The sequence below is a fragment of the Xenopus laevis genome, chromosome 3L (genome assembly GCF_017654675.1).
Source record: "Xenopus laevis strain J_2021 chromosome 3L, Xenopus_laevis_v10.1, whole genome shotgun sequence".
In the NCBI taxonomy this organism is placed as follows: Eukaryota; Metazoa; Chordata; class Amphibia; order Anura; family Pipidae; genus Xenopus; species Xenopus laevis.
Genome location: NC_054375.1, coordinates 115,150,159 through 115,165,834, shown reverse-complemented (window position 1 = coordinate 115,165,834; position 15,676 = coordinate 115,150,159). Strand labels below are relative to the sequence as shown.

General features: G+C 38.4%; 1 protein-coding gene and 1 long non-coding RNA gene across 2 annotated transcripts in view; one reads left to right on the top strand and one right to left on the bottom strand.

Annotated features, from left to right (window-relative positions):
- LOC108711460 overlaps positions 1 to 10,965 on the bottom strand; it is a 43,220-nt gene extending 32,255 nt beyond the window's left edge. The window contains exons 1-2 of the long non-coding RNA XR_001934905.2: positions 10,862 to 10,965; positions 676 to 899 (exon numbers count right to left, since the gene is read on the bottom strand). This is a non-coding gene — a long non-coding RNA (uncharacterized LOC108711460). The remainder of the gene's footprint in view (positions 1 to 675; positions 900 to 10,861) is intronic.
- Positions 10,966 to 11,646: 681 nt separating this feature from the next.
- polg.L (polymerase (DNA) gamma, catalytic subunit L homeolog) overlaps positions 11,647 to 15,676 on the top strand; it is a 43,909-nt gene continuing 39,879 nt past the window's right edge. Inside the window, exon 1 of the mRNA XM_041584996.1 lies at positions 11,647 to 11,663. The gene's annotated coding sequence lies outside the window, so the exon portion shown is untranslated. The remainder of the gene's footprint in view (positions 11,664 to 15,676) is intronic.

Genomic DNA, 15,676 nt, shown 5'->3' with positions numbered 1-15,676 from the left:
GGTGACACACAAAACATTTAAAAAAAAACGCTTATATATTCTCTACTACTAATTAATCATTTCTTGTCACATTTGGCCTGTAGCCGCCATCACTTTCCCTTTCCATTTAGTCGTTATAAGAAGCTAAGCGCCACGCGTAGTGGGAATGATAGTTGTCTTAAGCACAGCTTTTCCTCTAGGGGGCGCTGCTGCAATTCATAAACGAGGCCTGAGTGTGCGGCTGAGCCCTCAGCTCGTGCACGTGGGCGTTTCAGCTGCATATTCTTGGGGGTTGGTGCCTGCAGTCAACAAAGAATCGCTTAGACGCTTGCAATCAGTCGTTTTGGGGTGCAGGATCACTTAGATGTTTGGTACATTCACTAATTATGGGGGGGCTGCGGCAAAGAACCAGTTGGCACTAGACTTGGCTCTAGCAGAACATTTGGTGCTTGCTTTTGGAAACATTTTAAATGTGATAACACTGATATTGTTGATTCAACCTGCAATGTCACCTGTCCATCTGTAGCCCATGCACAACTGAAATTCTAGGCATTGCCCCTTTAAAACCCCCCATTAAAGCCGAGTGATCCCTGAAAGAGAACATAAAATGCTGAGTCCGGCAGTTGGAGCCCCTGATTTAATTGTATTGATACTTTGAGAATGACGAGTATGAGGCGAAAGCAACAGAAACGTTACCTGGAATAAAAGCCAGGAGTGGAGCTGTGGGGGTGTCGGGCTGCCATTCTCCCTCCATGGATCATGTGGCAAAGGTGAAGCCTTGGAAGTGATTCCTACTTTCGGTTATCTAGCTTTATGACGGCTTATTTACACTCATACAGCTAGATAACCAAAGATAGAAACAAACTCCCCATCCTGCCCTTCAGGATCCTCACAAGTCTTCCATCTGTCACCCAAAAAATCTAGTGGGAAAAAAAACAAACCACAGATAAGTACAATAATAACACTCCAAGTGATGCTCCTATGAGGTCATTTAATATCTTTATACATTGACCAGTTTTCCATCCTGTCTGTCCGCCCGAGGGCAAGGGCAAATGATTAGATTAATAATAGTCAGGGACTGAGAGCGCTGTCTCTTTAACCAACGTCTCTCTCTTTTCTAATGTTAATATGACCTATGATAAAGTGACGTCACCACAAAGGCAGCCAATGAGGGCATCGTATTTAAACTCCAGCAGCTTCCCGCTCTTTTGCCTTAATGACCCATCTAATGATACTGACAATATGATGCTGAATCACAGCGATTTACTAATTATGAGTCGTATATACCAAGAGAGGGACAGCTACAGAATACAGTTAGCTCTCCAACCTATGGTAATCTATTTAAACCATACATTTAAACAAAAGAAATAATGAGGAAATTAAGTTAATAATTTATCAAATTTGATGTATGCCTTTCTGTATCAGTTTTTTTTAATTTCAGTGATGACGCAATAATATTGCGCAAAATAATCACAATGTAATTTTTATCTATTACTTTGCGCCCATTTTCTGTGCTTTTCTTTTATGACTTTCTATTTTAAGAAGAAAAAGGTGTTTTTGCTTATTTTCTCAAAAGGCAGATGATTCATTACATAATGGCTAAATATATTGCACAGTGCTGAACATGCACAAGCATTTATCCAGCAAGAAATCAGTGGAGCATTCATTAGAAGCCCCAAAACTGATATTAGCGTGCCAAGGAATTGTAAATGTGTAGTTTAGCAACCGATAATGAATCCAAAAGTCAAGGCACATCTAATACCGTTCAATAAAACACAGGTTTTCAGGCGCAACCTGTCTATTAAAATAACAATATTAACAATAAAATGGGTAAATTAAAATACAACCGTCAAAGAAAATAAACTATAAAAACAATACAATAATACCCAATAAAAATGCAATATTCCTGCAGCATCACATAGGCAGAAAAAAATAAAGTAAATTGAAAAATGAAAAATGTAGAACACGTAGCCTTAGAAATTTCGTATATAAATTGTGGAAAAAAGGTAACTTTCACTAAGATATAATTTTCTGTCACAGAGACTAGAAAGAAAAGCATTGGTTTAACTGGGCAGCTAGAGAAAAAGTGTTCATGTCAGGCCTGGAGGAGGTTATCGTACCAAACCTTGAATAAACTTAAGCTTAATAATTTATAGTGTTGATAATTAGGAAAATTATTTTAAATTGCTCACAACATATATCTAAAAGCACACCAAGGTAGTGGAAGGTTGACGCTACACAATAACTTAATATGGAGAGAAAAAATCTGCTGCGGTCGTTTTTAGATATACGAATATAGTTGTCTTTTTTTTTGTTCGAATATTAATGGACAGAATGTGCAAATAAAGCAAATATATTACAATAGTGATCAATCATTTGGATATTAACTAACAAGACAGTTTTGCTTGGAATCAAAAATCATTCATGAAAATCACATTAGAAATGCAGAGGACTTCTTAAAACCTGTAAATATGAACTCTCTTGTGAACAAATTGTATGCACTTTAATTGGTTCTTATTGGCATTTTTAAACAAAAAAAAAAACATAAAAGCGTACAATGTTTATATTGTCTTCCACCTCTATTTATAATCTGTTCTATATTTATAATCTGTTCGTTATTTCAAAAAAAAAAAAAAAATGAATGGGTCTAATAAATACGTGTATTATATACATATGTGTATTATATATGTATATATATGCATATACCGGGTGGAAATTTCAAAAGTTGTTTAAAGGTGACATGTTTTTCACTGAAAGTGCATTTACGTGGAGTCAGGGAATATTTTCTCTCTTTGATTTTTTTTTTGTGGACAGCGACATACTAAATCAGCTTTTGAGTGTATTTTATCTAGAATTGGGTTAGGGTTTGCAGTATTCTCATAAGACATGGATTGTCTCTTACCAATTTGGATGTTGGTCCATATTATAGCTGTATTAAGAAAATGGAATCCTAAAATGTGGAGAACAGAGAATGAGTGATTGTGGGGTGAGGAGAGAGAGAGAGAGAGAGAGAGAGAGAGAGAGAGAGAGAGAGAGAGAGAGGGCGTTGACAGAGATAGAGGAGAAGGAGAAGGGAAAGAGGGGAGGTGGTTTTTGAGATAGAGAGGGAAGAGGGGTTTCTCCCACTGTGTGAGTCAGAGAGAAGAGAAGGGGCTTAAAAGAAAGAGAGAAAGTATGGGGGGCAAGTAATTTCATTGTGAGGGAGAGACAAACGAGAGGAATATAGGGGATCAGAGAAGTATTGAATTGAGTGGGAAAGGGAAGAGGGGTTTGAGTGAATTATGATAGAGAAGAAAGAGAGATTGCGAGAAAGAGAAGAGAGGATTGAGCAAGAGTGAAAGTAGGGGCTATGGAGGAGGAGTCAATACGAGAGAATGAAGGAGGAGTTTACAGAGTCCAGAGAGAGAGAGAGAGAGTACATTTTACGTAAACAAGAACGTAGAAAGAAAGAAAGAAAGAAAGAAAGAAAGAAAGAAAGAAAGAAAGAAAGAAAGAAAGAAAGAAAGAAAGAAAGAAAAAGAACAGTAAAGGCATCAGGAGAATAGTGCATCATGCCCCATATATAAGAGGGCTTGTAAATTAATACATCAGAAAGGAAAGAAAGCCAAAAAAATAAGCAATATTGAGTTCCTAATGCTTCATGGGAGTGGAAATAAAGAGCCCCAGGAACCCGGCCGCAGTCAAGAATGTTCAGCAGCACATGGGCATCACTATACAACGCAGAACGACAGATAGAGGGCCCCAGTATATACTATTAGTTTTATAAACTCCGTTATCCACAATAACTCTGATTGTTTCACTGCAATCCCTGCTCTACACCTCCATTTGTCTCTGTAATAATAAACTGGAAGATTTAATAAAAAAAAACTGGAAGCCACCTATTCAGACTACAGGCAAAATAAGAAGAAATCGGTTTTAGTAATAAAGCCCAGATAAACCTTAAATCTCTGGCATTCCATTCATATCCAAGTCTGTCTCCGGGGCCGTTTCAAATACTATAGTAACATGCTTTCCTCCCAGTCACTGCCCAATAGACATACACTGGATTTACAGTGGAGCTGACCAAGGTCCTGGAATGTGGCGCTCGGCGCTAGGAATACGATTTCGCACTGAACTCCAGTCTTGGTGGATAGTGTTTAGCAATAGCCATGCCAGTCATGTAACAAGTACTTGAGATCTAAATGATCAGTGTACATGGTGTTACAGTGGAAGGCCTACATCCAGTGTGTTGATTGCAGTTTAAGGGATCAGTGTGTATGTTTGCGTATCATTATATTACCTTGCTAGCTTTGCATACATCATAGTAATAAGGGCATGTGCTATTAGGATATGTACAGTTGCCTGTCTGTTTATGGGCAGGTTTGATGTACTAGTACTTAATTTCACATTTGCCTTTGGATATTCCAGAAAACAATTCCCAGATTTATATCCAAGCCAAGTGCAGGACAAACACATCTCCTTTATGCTTTTCTATGTGCTGTGAACAAAGAAGCGCTCCACTTCCCTGGCTAAAATGACTCTATAATCATCCTGATTGCACTTTTGGAATTCTAATCAGCGCTGAAGCCGGAGCTGCGAGTCACACAACCTCTAATGACGCCTAATAGCTATTGGGAAGCGCCATTCTCCCTCCACGGCGTGACGTCACCAAGCTTTAATTGGGTCCAACTATTTATAGCCAGCCTGTAGTAACCTCATTTATTTTTGGTTTCAAGTGCCTGACTTACTAATTATGTCCTTAATGCCAACTTTCTGTCATTATTGTGCCTTTTGCATTCCAGTACATTATATTTAGAAAACTGCCACACAAAAAAAACAATCTTTCTGCATAAAGAGAAAATTAAACAAAATAAAGGAAAACAATGTTGGTAAATTTAAACTGGATGATTGATATCAATATCATATGTTAGTAGTATTATACATTCATAGTTCATTGTTAGGTATATATGTGCGTATAGCCTGAAAGCTGTCAGTATTAGGTTCATTCTGCAGGGCACTCATAGGGCTTGGAAGTCTCGTGGTGTCACTTTATCAGTTAGGATCTGTCAAGTCCTATTCTTGTTCAATAGGGATAGACCTAACCTCACTCTAACAGCTAGGGGCTAATATGCACATCTCCCTTCTGCCTCTCATTAGAAATGAACTAGCAGGGACCCTGCTTTGACTACAAGATCTGACCTGATGGGGTCATTTTTCTGTCCTCCTTCAATGAGGACCTGCTGAGAATTCTCTTCCTCTATAATAAGTGGGGAAAACAGTTGCACTTCTAAAGACAAGGGATCAATATGGATCCCTTGCCCAAATATGTTATAAATATGTAAGGGTGCTGATAGGAATCGCTTGTTCAGACTTTTAAATGCCAGAGAGGCCTACAGTTTTATGACAACAGCCAATAGTTATAGTAATAGTGTTGTACAGGTGATTGATTCTACAGAACAACTACGAGCAATCAACAAAAATAAATAAAATCACGTGTAATCTTCCTACTTCTTACTACAATGTGACCCCCTAGGCCAAATCATCCTATCAGTTTCAGCATCTGGGTTATTCTCTTTCTTTTAATCTTAGATTGTATTGATCAGTTTCTGAAGCCTAAAGCGCTAGTCTAACATATAGTGTGCACCTTACGACTGTAGATTGTGCAACTTCTGTATTACCGTGAATATAAAAGGGCTGAGACGTTGGGGGGGGGGTGAAATTGCTGTTTCATATTTATCAAATAATAACATCACAAGGAGGGCGAAGAAGAAAGTATAATACGTTTCCCTTTGCCTTGATAAATATAGTCTCAATATATTGTATTTCTGCGGCTATTACCCTTGAATATGAAATAAAAAGTGTGTCTGGGAGGCTGGATAGCCAGGTACGAACACACAAACCGTATGCGCATATTTTACTTGTTGGAATTGTGATCCTTGATATTTAAGTGGTACTTGAGCTGTGCCCCACCAATATTGCAGATATTTTATTTGGTGATTTCATGCGAATAGAATTAGTTGTTAAATAAAAATGTATTAAGCTCTTAATTCGCCCTAGAGGAAATATTATGATGTTGATATTGTCAGTTGTGCTAATAATACGCCTTTTTACATTGCCCTTTTGAAAATAGGATGCGGTTAATATTTGTAATTAGGCTGATAAAATGTATTCACCCTGCCGAAAAAAGAGGTTGCATAGTGCAAGTTATGTAGAAAGTATGATAAAGTAAAGTAGTTTTCAGTGCCACACCGCCCCCCACCAATTAGAATATGAAAATGAGTACACGCTGTATGTTAATTATTCAGTGCCCATGCCAATCCCAGACAGAATAAGTGGATACCAGTCAGGGCTACCCCCCCCCCCTCCTGATGGTACAAGCCTTAGTTGTGCTCTACACCCCAGGACAATACAGTGGCAGGAGCTGCAATGGGGAGGCCTCACGCCCACACTGAGCCCACACTGAGCCGTCCCTGCTGCTTCAGGTAGAGACTTAGCTGGAAGAGACAGGCAGGAGCTCGGGTGTGGGGCACTGGCTTTGGCAAGCTCCTCGCGGGCCAGTTGGCCAATGGCGACAGTGAGCAGATTCCATCACGTTCCGGTGACATGTGCCCATCATCTCAATGTAAATCCAGCAACAATAATCCTTCAGTTTGTGGCAAACGTGCTCATGACAGACAAGCTCCCTTTCAGCCCTGGCCTATAGCTACAACCAGCAGGTGCCATTGTTCATATGGGGGCCATGATCTCTCTCTCTCCCTCCCAACGGTCTCACTGCTGTACAGGCTCGGGCACTGCTGGATCCCACAAAGAGCGAACACTTACAGGCAACGAGCATCTCCATGTCAGGGATGAACGGGAGGCATAAGGAGCAGCAGACAAGAAGCAGCGGCGAATACTGTCGCGGAGAGGACTGCTCCATTTAAGCGCGGGGGGGCCGATGGCTTCTAGTGCAGCTCCCAAGCATGACACCTGGCTGAGCCGCTGCTAGCCCTCTCAGCCTCTGACTCTATTCCCTGAGCTGCCAGTGGGAGCTGCCACAGTCCGCAGTGACGTCACCGCAGCAGCAGCTCCAGCACTCCAACCGTGGCCGAGCAGAGGTGGAGGCAAGTAACGGGGAGGGGCAAGGAGAGAAGAGGGTGGGTGGAGAGACAGAGAGGGAGAGAGAGAGAGAGGGGGAGAGGGAGAGAGCAGGGCGGAGGGAGGATTGGATTCCTTTTCTGCACTTGCCTTAGTGTTTAATTAACAATCTGAAGGCATCTCAATTAAATCCCCACAATGCTGCATTCTCCAGGAAGCGTGTGCTGCACTTTTTAGCCTTTCTTTAACAGTCACGTGGTATTTCCCTCCCCCCATATCCGTGTGACGCGGTGTGTGTGTGTCAAATATTTGGAGATCACCCACACACTTGCATTTCCGTACCCCGATATTTGTAGGTGCCCCGGCTTAAGGTATAGACTCGCCAACGTTACCCACGTCCAACTGTCAGGTCAGGGTTGAAGGCTATTTCCAAGGCAATTGCAGGGGCGCAGAATTCCTTGCCTCTTTAGCGCATACACGTGCCGAGTACATGAAGATGTCATTCATATGTTACACCAGGGGCAGAAACTCTGACTACCACTAGACACAATGGCCCTGGCACCATAAGTGCTTGTTGTATTAGCCCAAGCCCAGTGTTGTGTATGGGCAGAGAACTAGCACCGAGTCCATATAAATACACATTGCTCCCTGGCCAATACTGTATAGTGTTATGTATAGTGTTATGTACAGTGTCAGTGTTATGTCCTTCCCTCGCCTCATCCCAGTCACTATACGCGCCGCTCTCCAAATGCTGAAAGTAAGGGGGGGGGGGGGTCAGATTAACAAGGCGCAAAGATTTAGCGCTGTTCTGTTCGCTCTGCAGTGGGCCCATACACTGATCCCATTATAAACATTAGGCTGTAGAAGGGCCGTGCCGCGGGGGATCCGGCTAAAAGAATGCAGAGCAATTTGGAAGTTTCTTTGATGATTGTCCCCCGCAGAAAGGAATCCCCCAGTGCAGAGGCTGATCTGCCGGGACACTCAAATCCGCTTGTCAGGCTGTACAGGCCGGCACGAGCAGCAGGGGAGCTACGGGCTACTGAACTTGTCACGGGCTAGCGCGATCCATCAAACTGCTGCACCCAGACACACAGCGGCCCAAGGTCAGCGACAATCCCATTAACACTCCCGGGACCGGCCCTAGCAACCAGACAGCACTGCAGGAATCTCCATTGTGTCTATCTCCAGCACTGACCAATATGTTCCCTCAAACCCTGGGCCTGACCCTATCAGTACCAACAGGCTCTGTGCCGAACAAAGGGCCAAGCCTGGGACAGTCTGATAGGCTGGCAGCTCTTGTCTCACTTTGCCTGACTCTGTCTGTATATCTGTCTCCCTAACTATGGAGCCTGCCTTTAAATTGGCTATTTAATCACGATATCTTCTATTCGATTGTATCTACCTAGTTTTCTGTTTCTATCGCGATGTCATCGGTCAATTCACTTGTAATCGCACATTTGTACTGGGTTTGACTTTATATAACAACCTATCTGCTTGTTTACCGCTATAAAGTCATCTTTTTGTGGTCTATATCTTATGTCTATGTATCTATATGTATCATCAATCTATTACTGTCACCTATGCCAATCATCAATCGACTATTTCTTATCTAATAGTCTATCTATCTATCTATCTATCTATCTATCTATCTATCTATCTATCTATCTATCTATCTATCTCTCGTCTATCTATCTATCTATCTATCTATCGATCGATCGATCGATCGATCGATCGATCTATCTATCTAATCTATCTATCACCATCTGTCTTCCGTCTATCAGTTATCTAATTAATTTGTAATTGTTTAGTTCTGCTTTACTGTATGTACCTGTCTTTTGATTTTATCCATTTATCTATCTAATCTATCTCTATAATATATATTTATATACCCAGCAATCTATTTCTGTATTATATTTATAACACTTATCCAGTGTATTTTATTTTTCAGTGTAACTCTGTGTGCTTAATTTTCTATCAAAATATTCTATCATCTATCTATCGATCTCTATCTAATCTATCAACTATGAATCACTTCTTGTTAAAATATATCTGTGTAAGCATGAAATCTTTCATATAATACCGTATCTACTTTTCATTTACTCCTGGCAAATACATTGTATATACTAATTTTTATGTATGTATCTGCTCAATGCAACAATACCATACATACAAATATCTGCAGCGTTGTCTCACCGATATACCACTGATTCAGTTGTATAATACAAGGAATTTACTGCAAAGCCGTCTCTCTGCAATTATATCTATTTATAGACATAGGTGTGTGATTAAGAGAGAGTATGAGCGTGGGTGTGTATATCTGTGTATTCGCTCATATGTGTTGTACGTATATATATATATATATATATATATATATATATATATATATATATATATATATATATATATATATATATATATATATATATATATATATATATATATAAAACTGAGGAAAAATGGAAACTATATATGAATATATATATATATATATATATATATATATATATATATATATATATATATATATATATATATATTTTCCGATATATAAAGTGAGGAGAAAAATGTATTTTTATATATATATATATATATATAAAATAAAGAAGAGACCAGCAACACCAGGGTTTCTGTGAGTAAAAAAGTGTTATTGCATATGTAACCGACGTTACGTTTCGGTCCCCATTGGGACCTTTCTCAAGGTGAAAAAAGGTCCCAATGGGGACCGAAACGTAACGTCGGTTACATATGCAATAACACTTTTTACTCACAGAAACCCTGGTGTTGCTGGTCTCTTCTTTATTTTGTATACTAATCTTACCGAGCACCCAGGTAAAGGACTTGGAACGGAGTGCTGTCCACTACAACAAGATATATATATATATATATATATATATATATATATATATATATATATATATATATATATATATATATATATATATATATATATATATATATATATAATATATTTTTTTTTTTTCTTTTGATATAATGGGGGAAGTGTATAATTAAATAGATATAATTAAATATATATATATATTGTATAATCTTGAGTTCTTATGGTCCCACTTCAAAGTTTATTTGTCCTAATAATTAATTGATTCACAAGAGCAGCCAGTCTGGCCATCCTTTCATTAAAAAATCTCCGAGTTTCCTATTGAATTAGATCTGCTCCATTGCCGGTGAAATAAAGACGCCAAGCAGACTTTTAGCCTAAGTATTTTCTCACCAGCCCAAAGAAAAGTGTTCTCCTTTCTCCCGTGCCTTTTTTGTATGGGACTCAAGCACCCAGGCAGTAGACGTGTCCTGCAATTTAACTACTTGTACATTCTTTGTTGCAGTCACACTGGGGCCCCATTGTGTTCCTATGGAGAGAGCTTATTGCCAAGCCAAGCCTGAATGGGCTAACACACAGCACCAAGCCTGCGAGCCCAGCTCCATTTATTTGCTAACTGTGGAGTTCAAAGGGGCTTATAATAAAAACACAATCACTGGGTGTGTGGACACGCTATCAAAGAAAGACGCCTATTTTCTGCCAGTGCTTCTCTTATAGATACCGTTTATTGTTTTTAAAAATAATAAGTATGCCAGATTTTGACATATTTAAAAATCGCCTGTTAAATCGCCAATTCTATGTTCGCCACAAGGTTTCGCACCAGAACAGAGTATTTGTTCAGATATGTACCTGCCCAGCATGTGCTGGGTGTATAAATGTCACATCTAGGTGCAGGACTATACACAATCTACATATAAATAACTACAGAAAATATACACTTTTTCATGTTTTACGCATAGAAAGGTAAAAAAAAAAAAAAAAAAGGCTTACCTTGAGAGTGTCCTGCTCCAGTGTCACAGTTTTCCCTCCGTTATACCAAATCCCGAAAAGGGAAAGTTTTGGAGAATCTGTTGCCATCATTGTGCCCTCCACCCGCCCCATCCGCAGCCCCCTCCACTTTTGGCTGCCAGTCTATGGGTTTCTGTAGGATGGTTGGAAAGCTCTCTGGAGCTATGGGGACATCTCCAGACCAAGAGAGACTGCTTTGGAGAATGAGGGGGATGAAATCTGCAAGCTGATGTCATTTCAGTAGGAAAAGCCTATAAGATTTGGCATTTGGGTAAAAAGCTGCTCACGTAGTTCATACGTCACCTATAAAAGCCCATTACTCTGCCTGCAGCTCCTGCTCCTAAAATCACTGCACTCTTCTAGTCTGAATTTAGGGGGTCAATTAGTAGTCAGAGCTTCACTAGGTAGCACCCCACAATTGTCCTTCGCTGGAATCAGGATAATTTACATACACTATTACCCCTGCCCAGAGGGTTGCTGCTGGCCAAAAGGAGTTTTCATTTTTTTTTTTTTTTTTTAAAGCACCAGCAATTTTTTTGAAACAGATGGAGGGGTTTTACCCCAAAGAAATGTCCTGTGGGACTCTGGTTTATGAAAGGTGGGGGTTAGCAGGAGAGATGGGATGTGTAGCAATTAAAGCCAATTAATAGAATGGATACTAGATGTGGTATTTTGTATAACATACCCCTGCATTCACACACACCCATTTATTGAAGTAAGTGCCTTGTGCAGAATTAGTGTTGGCGGTGCCTTTTATCACTTCTGCAGCCTCTTAGTTCTGCAGGTAAGTTATTTACACATTCACCCATTAGTTTGACATGGAGAAAAATATATATTTTTTAGTTCGTCTCATTTTTATCTTGGTATTATTTTGCTAGTTTATTATTTCTCTATATATTTCTTTGCGTTTTTAAGTAACACAGTACTTATGCTGACCCAGAGCAGGATTTCTCTGGGTTATACTCGATTAACCAAAGAGTTGACCTGTTCTATCGAGCTGTTATACCTGTATATTGTTGGAGCAGTCTGACTGCTCTCTCTGCGTCTGGTGGAGTCTCTGCTTTATTTCTTCCACTCTTTGTATATTGACAGATCGTCAGATTTCTTTACACCTTTCCAGGAATTTCTATTATTTCTATTTATTTATTGTTATTGGTCAGGCCTGCCAACGAGGGAAAGGGACCAGTTAACCCTGCGTGGTGTATATAATGAAATACGGTGGCAGTGTTTGAAGTTTAATAAAATGTCAAAATGGCAGTTGTTATGGGCAGAATCTGTGATGTGCTTAGGACACAATAATACCCAATGGAACAGAACAGCATTCACCTGTAAAATCTCCAAACGCCTAGCTACGTTGGATAAAAAATTACATTCACTACTGTTTTTTGGACCTTTTTTTTTGGAAATAATTCCAGACTTTCTGTGTTTATTTAATTCGATGAGCCATACCAATACAATCCTGCTGGGTCAGATTTTTTTTTTCTTTTGTTGTAAATTGATTAATGTAAAATGGGCAGATTAGCTCCACATTCACACAGATATGGACATTGGCATTACAAAGCGCATTGTGACAACCTCCCTGACAGAATGGAAACCCACCAGAGACCCGCCAGGCTAAGGGGCGACCCTTTAATGATGCGCACAGGGCACGGGGCAGGGAAATAAAGGGAGAATAATGGACCAGTCCTTGACCCCTGAGATTGGGCTCTTGTTATTCTACTATTAAGTGTCAAGTTAATAATGAGAGTCCACTCTTTGTGCAGATTACCTGCCTGGAAGGGTTAAACAAAACGCTTGTACCCCTTATTAGCTGTTTATCGCAAATAACTGGTATTTCTACTGCATCCCAATCTACCCTTATAGACTGGATATTACAGTAAAGCTTTCCTGCTCTCCTACCTACACATTGTGTCTGTTTCTCACAGTTAAACTGTCCATGGCCTTAGAACCTCTATATACCCTACACCGAGAGATTATTCTCTCCTCTGCTACAAATGATCAGGGTTATGTATGGAAATATCACGACTGCTACATTTAATTCTGGCCACAGGTGATCAAATTGACACATCAAACCACCGAATATACTACCTACAGGATACAATTCGATGGGCTAGTCGGTATTACAGTATTTTATATAATTGCCAATAATAATAGTGATCAGTATGACTTCATTGTCAATTGACCACATTGTCAAAAAGCGAATTCAACGAAACTGAATGCATTTCTTCCTTTAAACACAGGAAAAATAAAGGTTAAAATAGAAATAAAGAAGAGCAAATACGATTTGTAAACTGTCGACATTTTTTTTTTAAACAAAGAAGCATTTTATCTAGTAAAGGGACATTGTTAGTTGTTCAGCATACTCATATGGTACTAATCATATTTTTCGTCATTTAAAAAAATGACACATTTATTATTTTTTTTTCTATTCCATTTGATCCTAGTGAAAGTATCTCGTTGGGGTAAAAATAAAAATACATTAGGGAGAAAAACCAACACTTATCATTCCATTGATTCCAATGTATTGTTCCAGGTGTGTAACTGCGCCCTCTAGTGGCCAGTTTGAAAAACGACGGTAACACTGTACGAAATATTCTGTATATCCACTTTCTCTTTGTATTATATCTTCACAACATACACTGACCTTTACAGACAGCGCTGCCTTACATTATACTGTAGTAAGCTATATATTCCCAGTATTGTCACAAATCGAATTCAACAGCCATTAACATTAGCTTTGCTTTAAAATAAATATATTACTTCGACTACTTTTATCGTTTTGGATTGTGGCAGCTATTAAATATGTATATTAAATATATTCATGTAGAGATTTGTTCATTGTTTCTAGGGGAAAAAAACGGCAAAATAGTACTGGAAATTTTTGAACGCGTCCAAAATGTTTTTCATTGTAAAGCTTAAATGAATCAATTTATGTAACAATTAGCAGCAGAAACAATAATATCTTAACGTTGGTCGATGTTTAGGCAATTTTACAGGTGACTTTTTAAATAAAGTCACATTAAATATGTCCGAATCCAGCAGAAACACTAAATCCCTATAACGTACCTATCTGTAATAATAATTATACCTGTCACTAATACTGAACACTTTGTATTACAGAAATTAAGTCTCCTTTGTAGAAAATATATTATACCAAGCCTTTTACGACCCTAACTCAATTCCTTTACTACTATGGTTGGTGACATTGACAATATTTATATTTATCTCCCCCCAAACCTGAAAGAAAAAAACGAATTTGTGGTCGAATCCGATTTTTTTTTATAGTAAAAGAAGATATTATTTAAATTTAAATTAGATTAGTTGTAGGATAAAACTAAACCATTATACCCTTAATGCTCTTTATTATTTGTATATATTAATCCAATCCAATACAATACATTAGTCTAATTTATAGGATACAGCCTTCGTTTGTGTGGATTGACACTGGCACGAATTCGATGTTATTATTATTATAATTATTATTATTAGTCTACCAAGGAACTAACAGACAAATGTAATAGGAACATCCCTGCATGTAGTATACAGGTCATTATTGCCAGAGCAGATATGCAGCAGTGCGCTGGTCTCTAATGATGTAAGGGATTGGTATGTACATTAAATATTCGCTTTGAGAATTGGTAACGCCGTTTTAGCAGCTCTCTGCGCTATATACTGGTTCATGGAGGTGGCACTACACAGTTGCGCAAAGGCTGCCGCAGTGCAAAAAGTACACAACCGTGTAAGTAAAAAAGAAAAGAAAGCACAACCACATTTTGGGACGTTACTCCTGCTGGAATACTTACTAAATCCTGTAGTTCCAAAGGGAACTACATTAGAAATACATTAACCTTTTGTGTGTCAGGGGGAGATCACTGATGCAGTTGACAACAGTTTGGCAGGTTGCAGGGAGCTCTACAATAGAACCCCATGAGCAGTCTTTGAGCTGCTCCGCTCACTTTCCGAGTTTCAGGGACACTACTCTTCGGATTATTCAGCGACTACAAAATAAATAGTTTAGAATAAAATCTATACACCTTCCTAATGGATCTTGTTGGTCCAAATATCCACTTTTATCATAAAATACTTGCATCAACTACTAGATACACAGATAGACAGATATCCATGTGCAATAATATGTTATTATATAATTATACATCTTATTTATAGATATTTTAGATAGTTTTATGTATAATTCCATACAGACTAATACAGACTAGATATAGATAGATGATAGATAGACAGATAGAGAGAGAGAGAGAGAGAGAGAGAGAGAGAGAGACAGACAGACAGACAGACAGACAGATAGATAGATAGAGATAGATAGATGATAGAGAGATACATAGATAAATGATAGAAAGATAGATAGATAGATAGATAGATAGATAATAGATAGATAGGATAGATTGATAGATAGATAATAGATAGATAGATAGATAGATAGATAGATAGATAGATAGATAGATAGATAGATAGATAGATAGATAGATAGATAGATGATAGATAGATAGATAGATAGATAATAGATAGATAGATATGATAGATCGATAGATAGATAATAGATACTAGATAGATAGATAGATACTAGATAGATAGATAGATAGATAGATAGATAATAGATAGATAGATAGATGGATGATAGATAGATATATAGCTAGATAGATAGATAGATAGATAGATAGATAGATAGATAGATAGATAGGAGGTGTTTAGGGGCAATGTAATTATTATAGATAAATGGCTAGTAAATAGACAACCGATAGAAATGATAGATAAATAATTAGTATTATGTAGAGATAA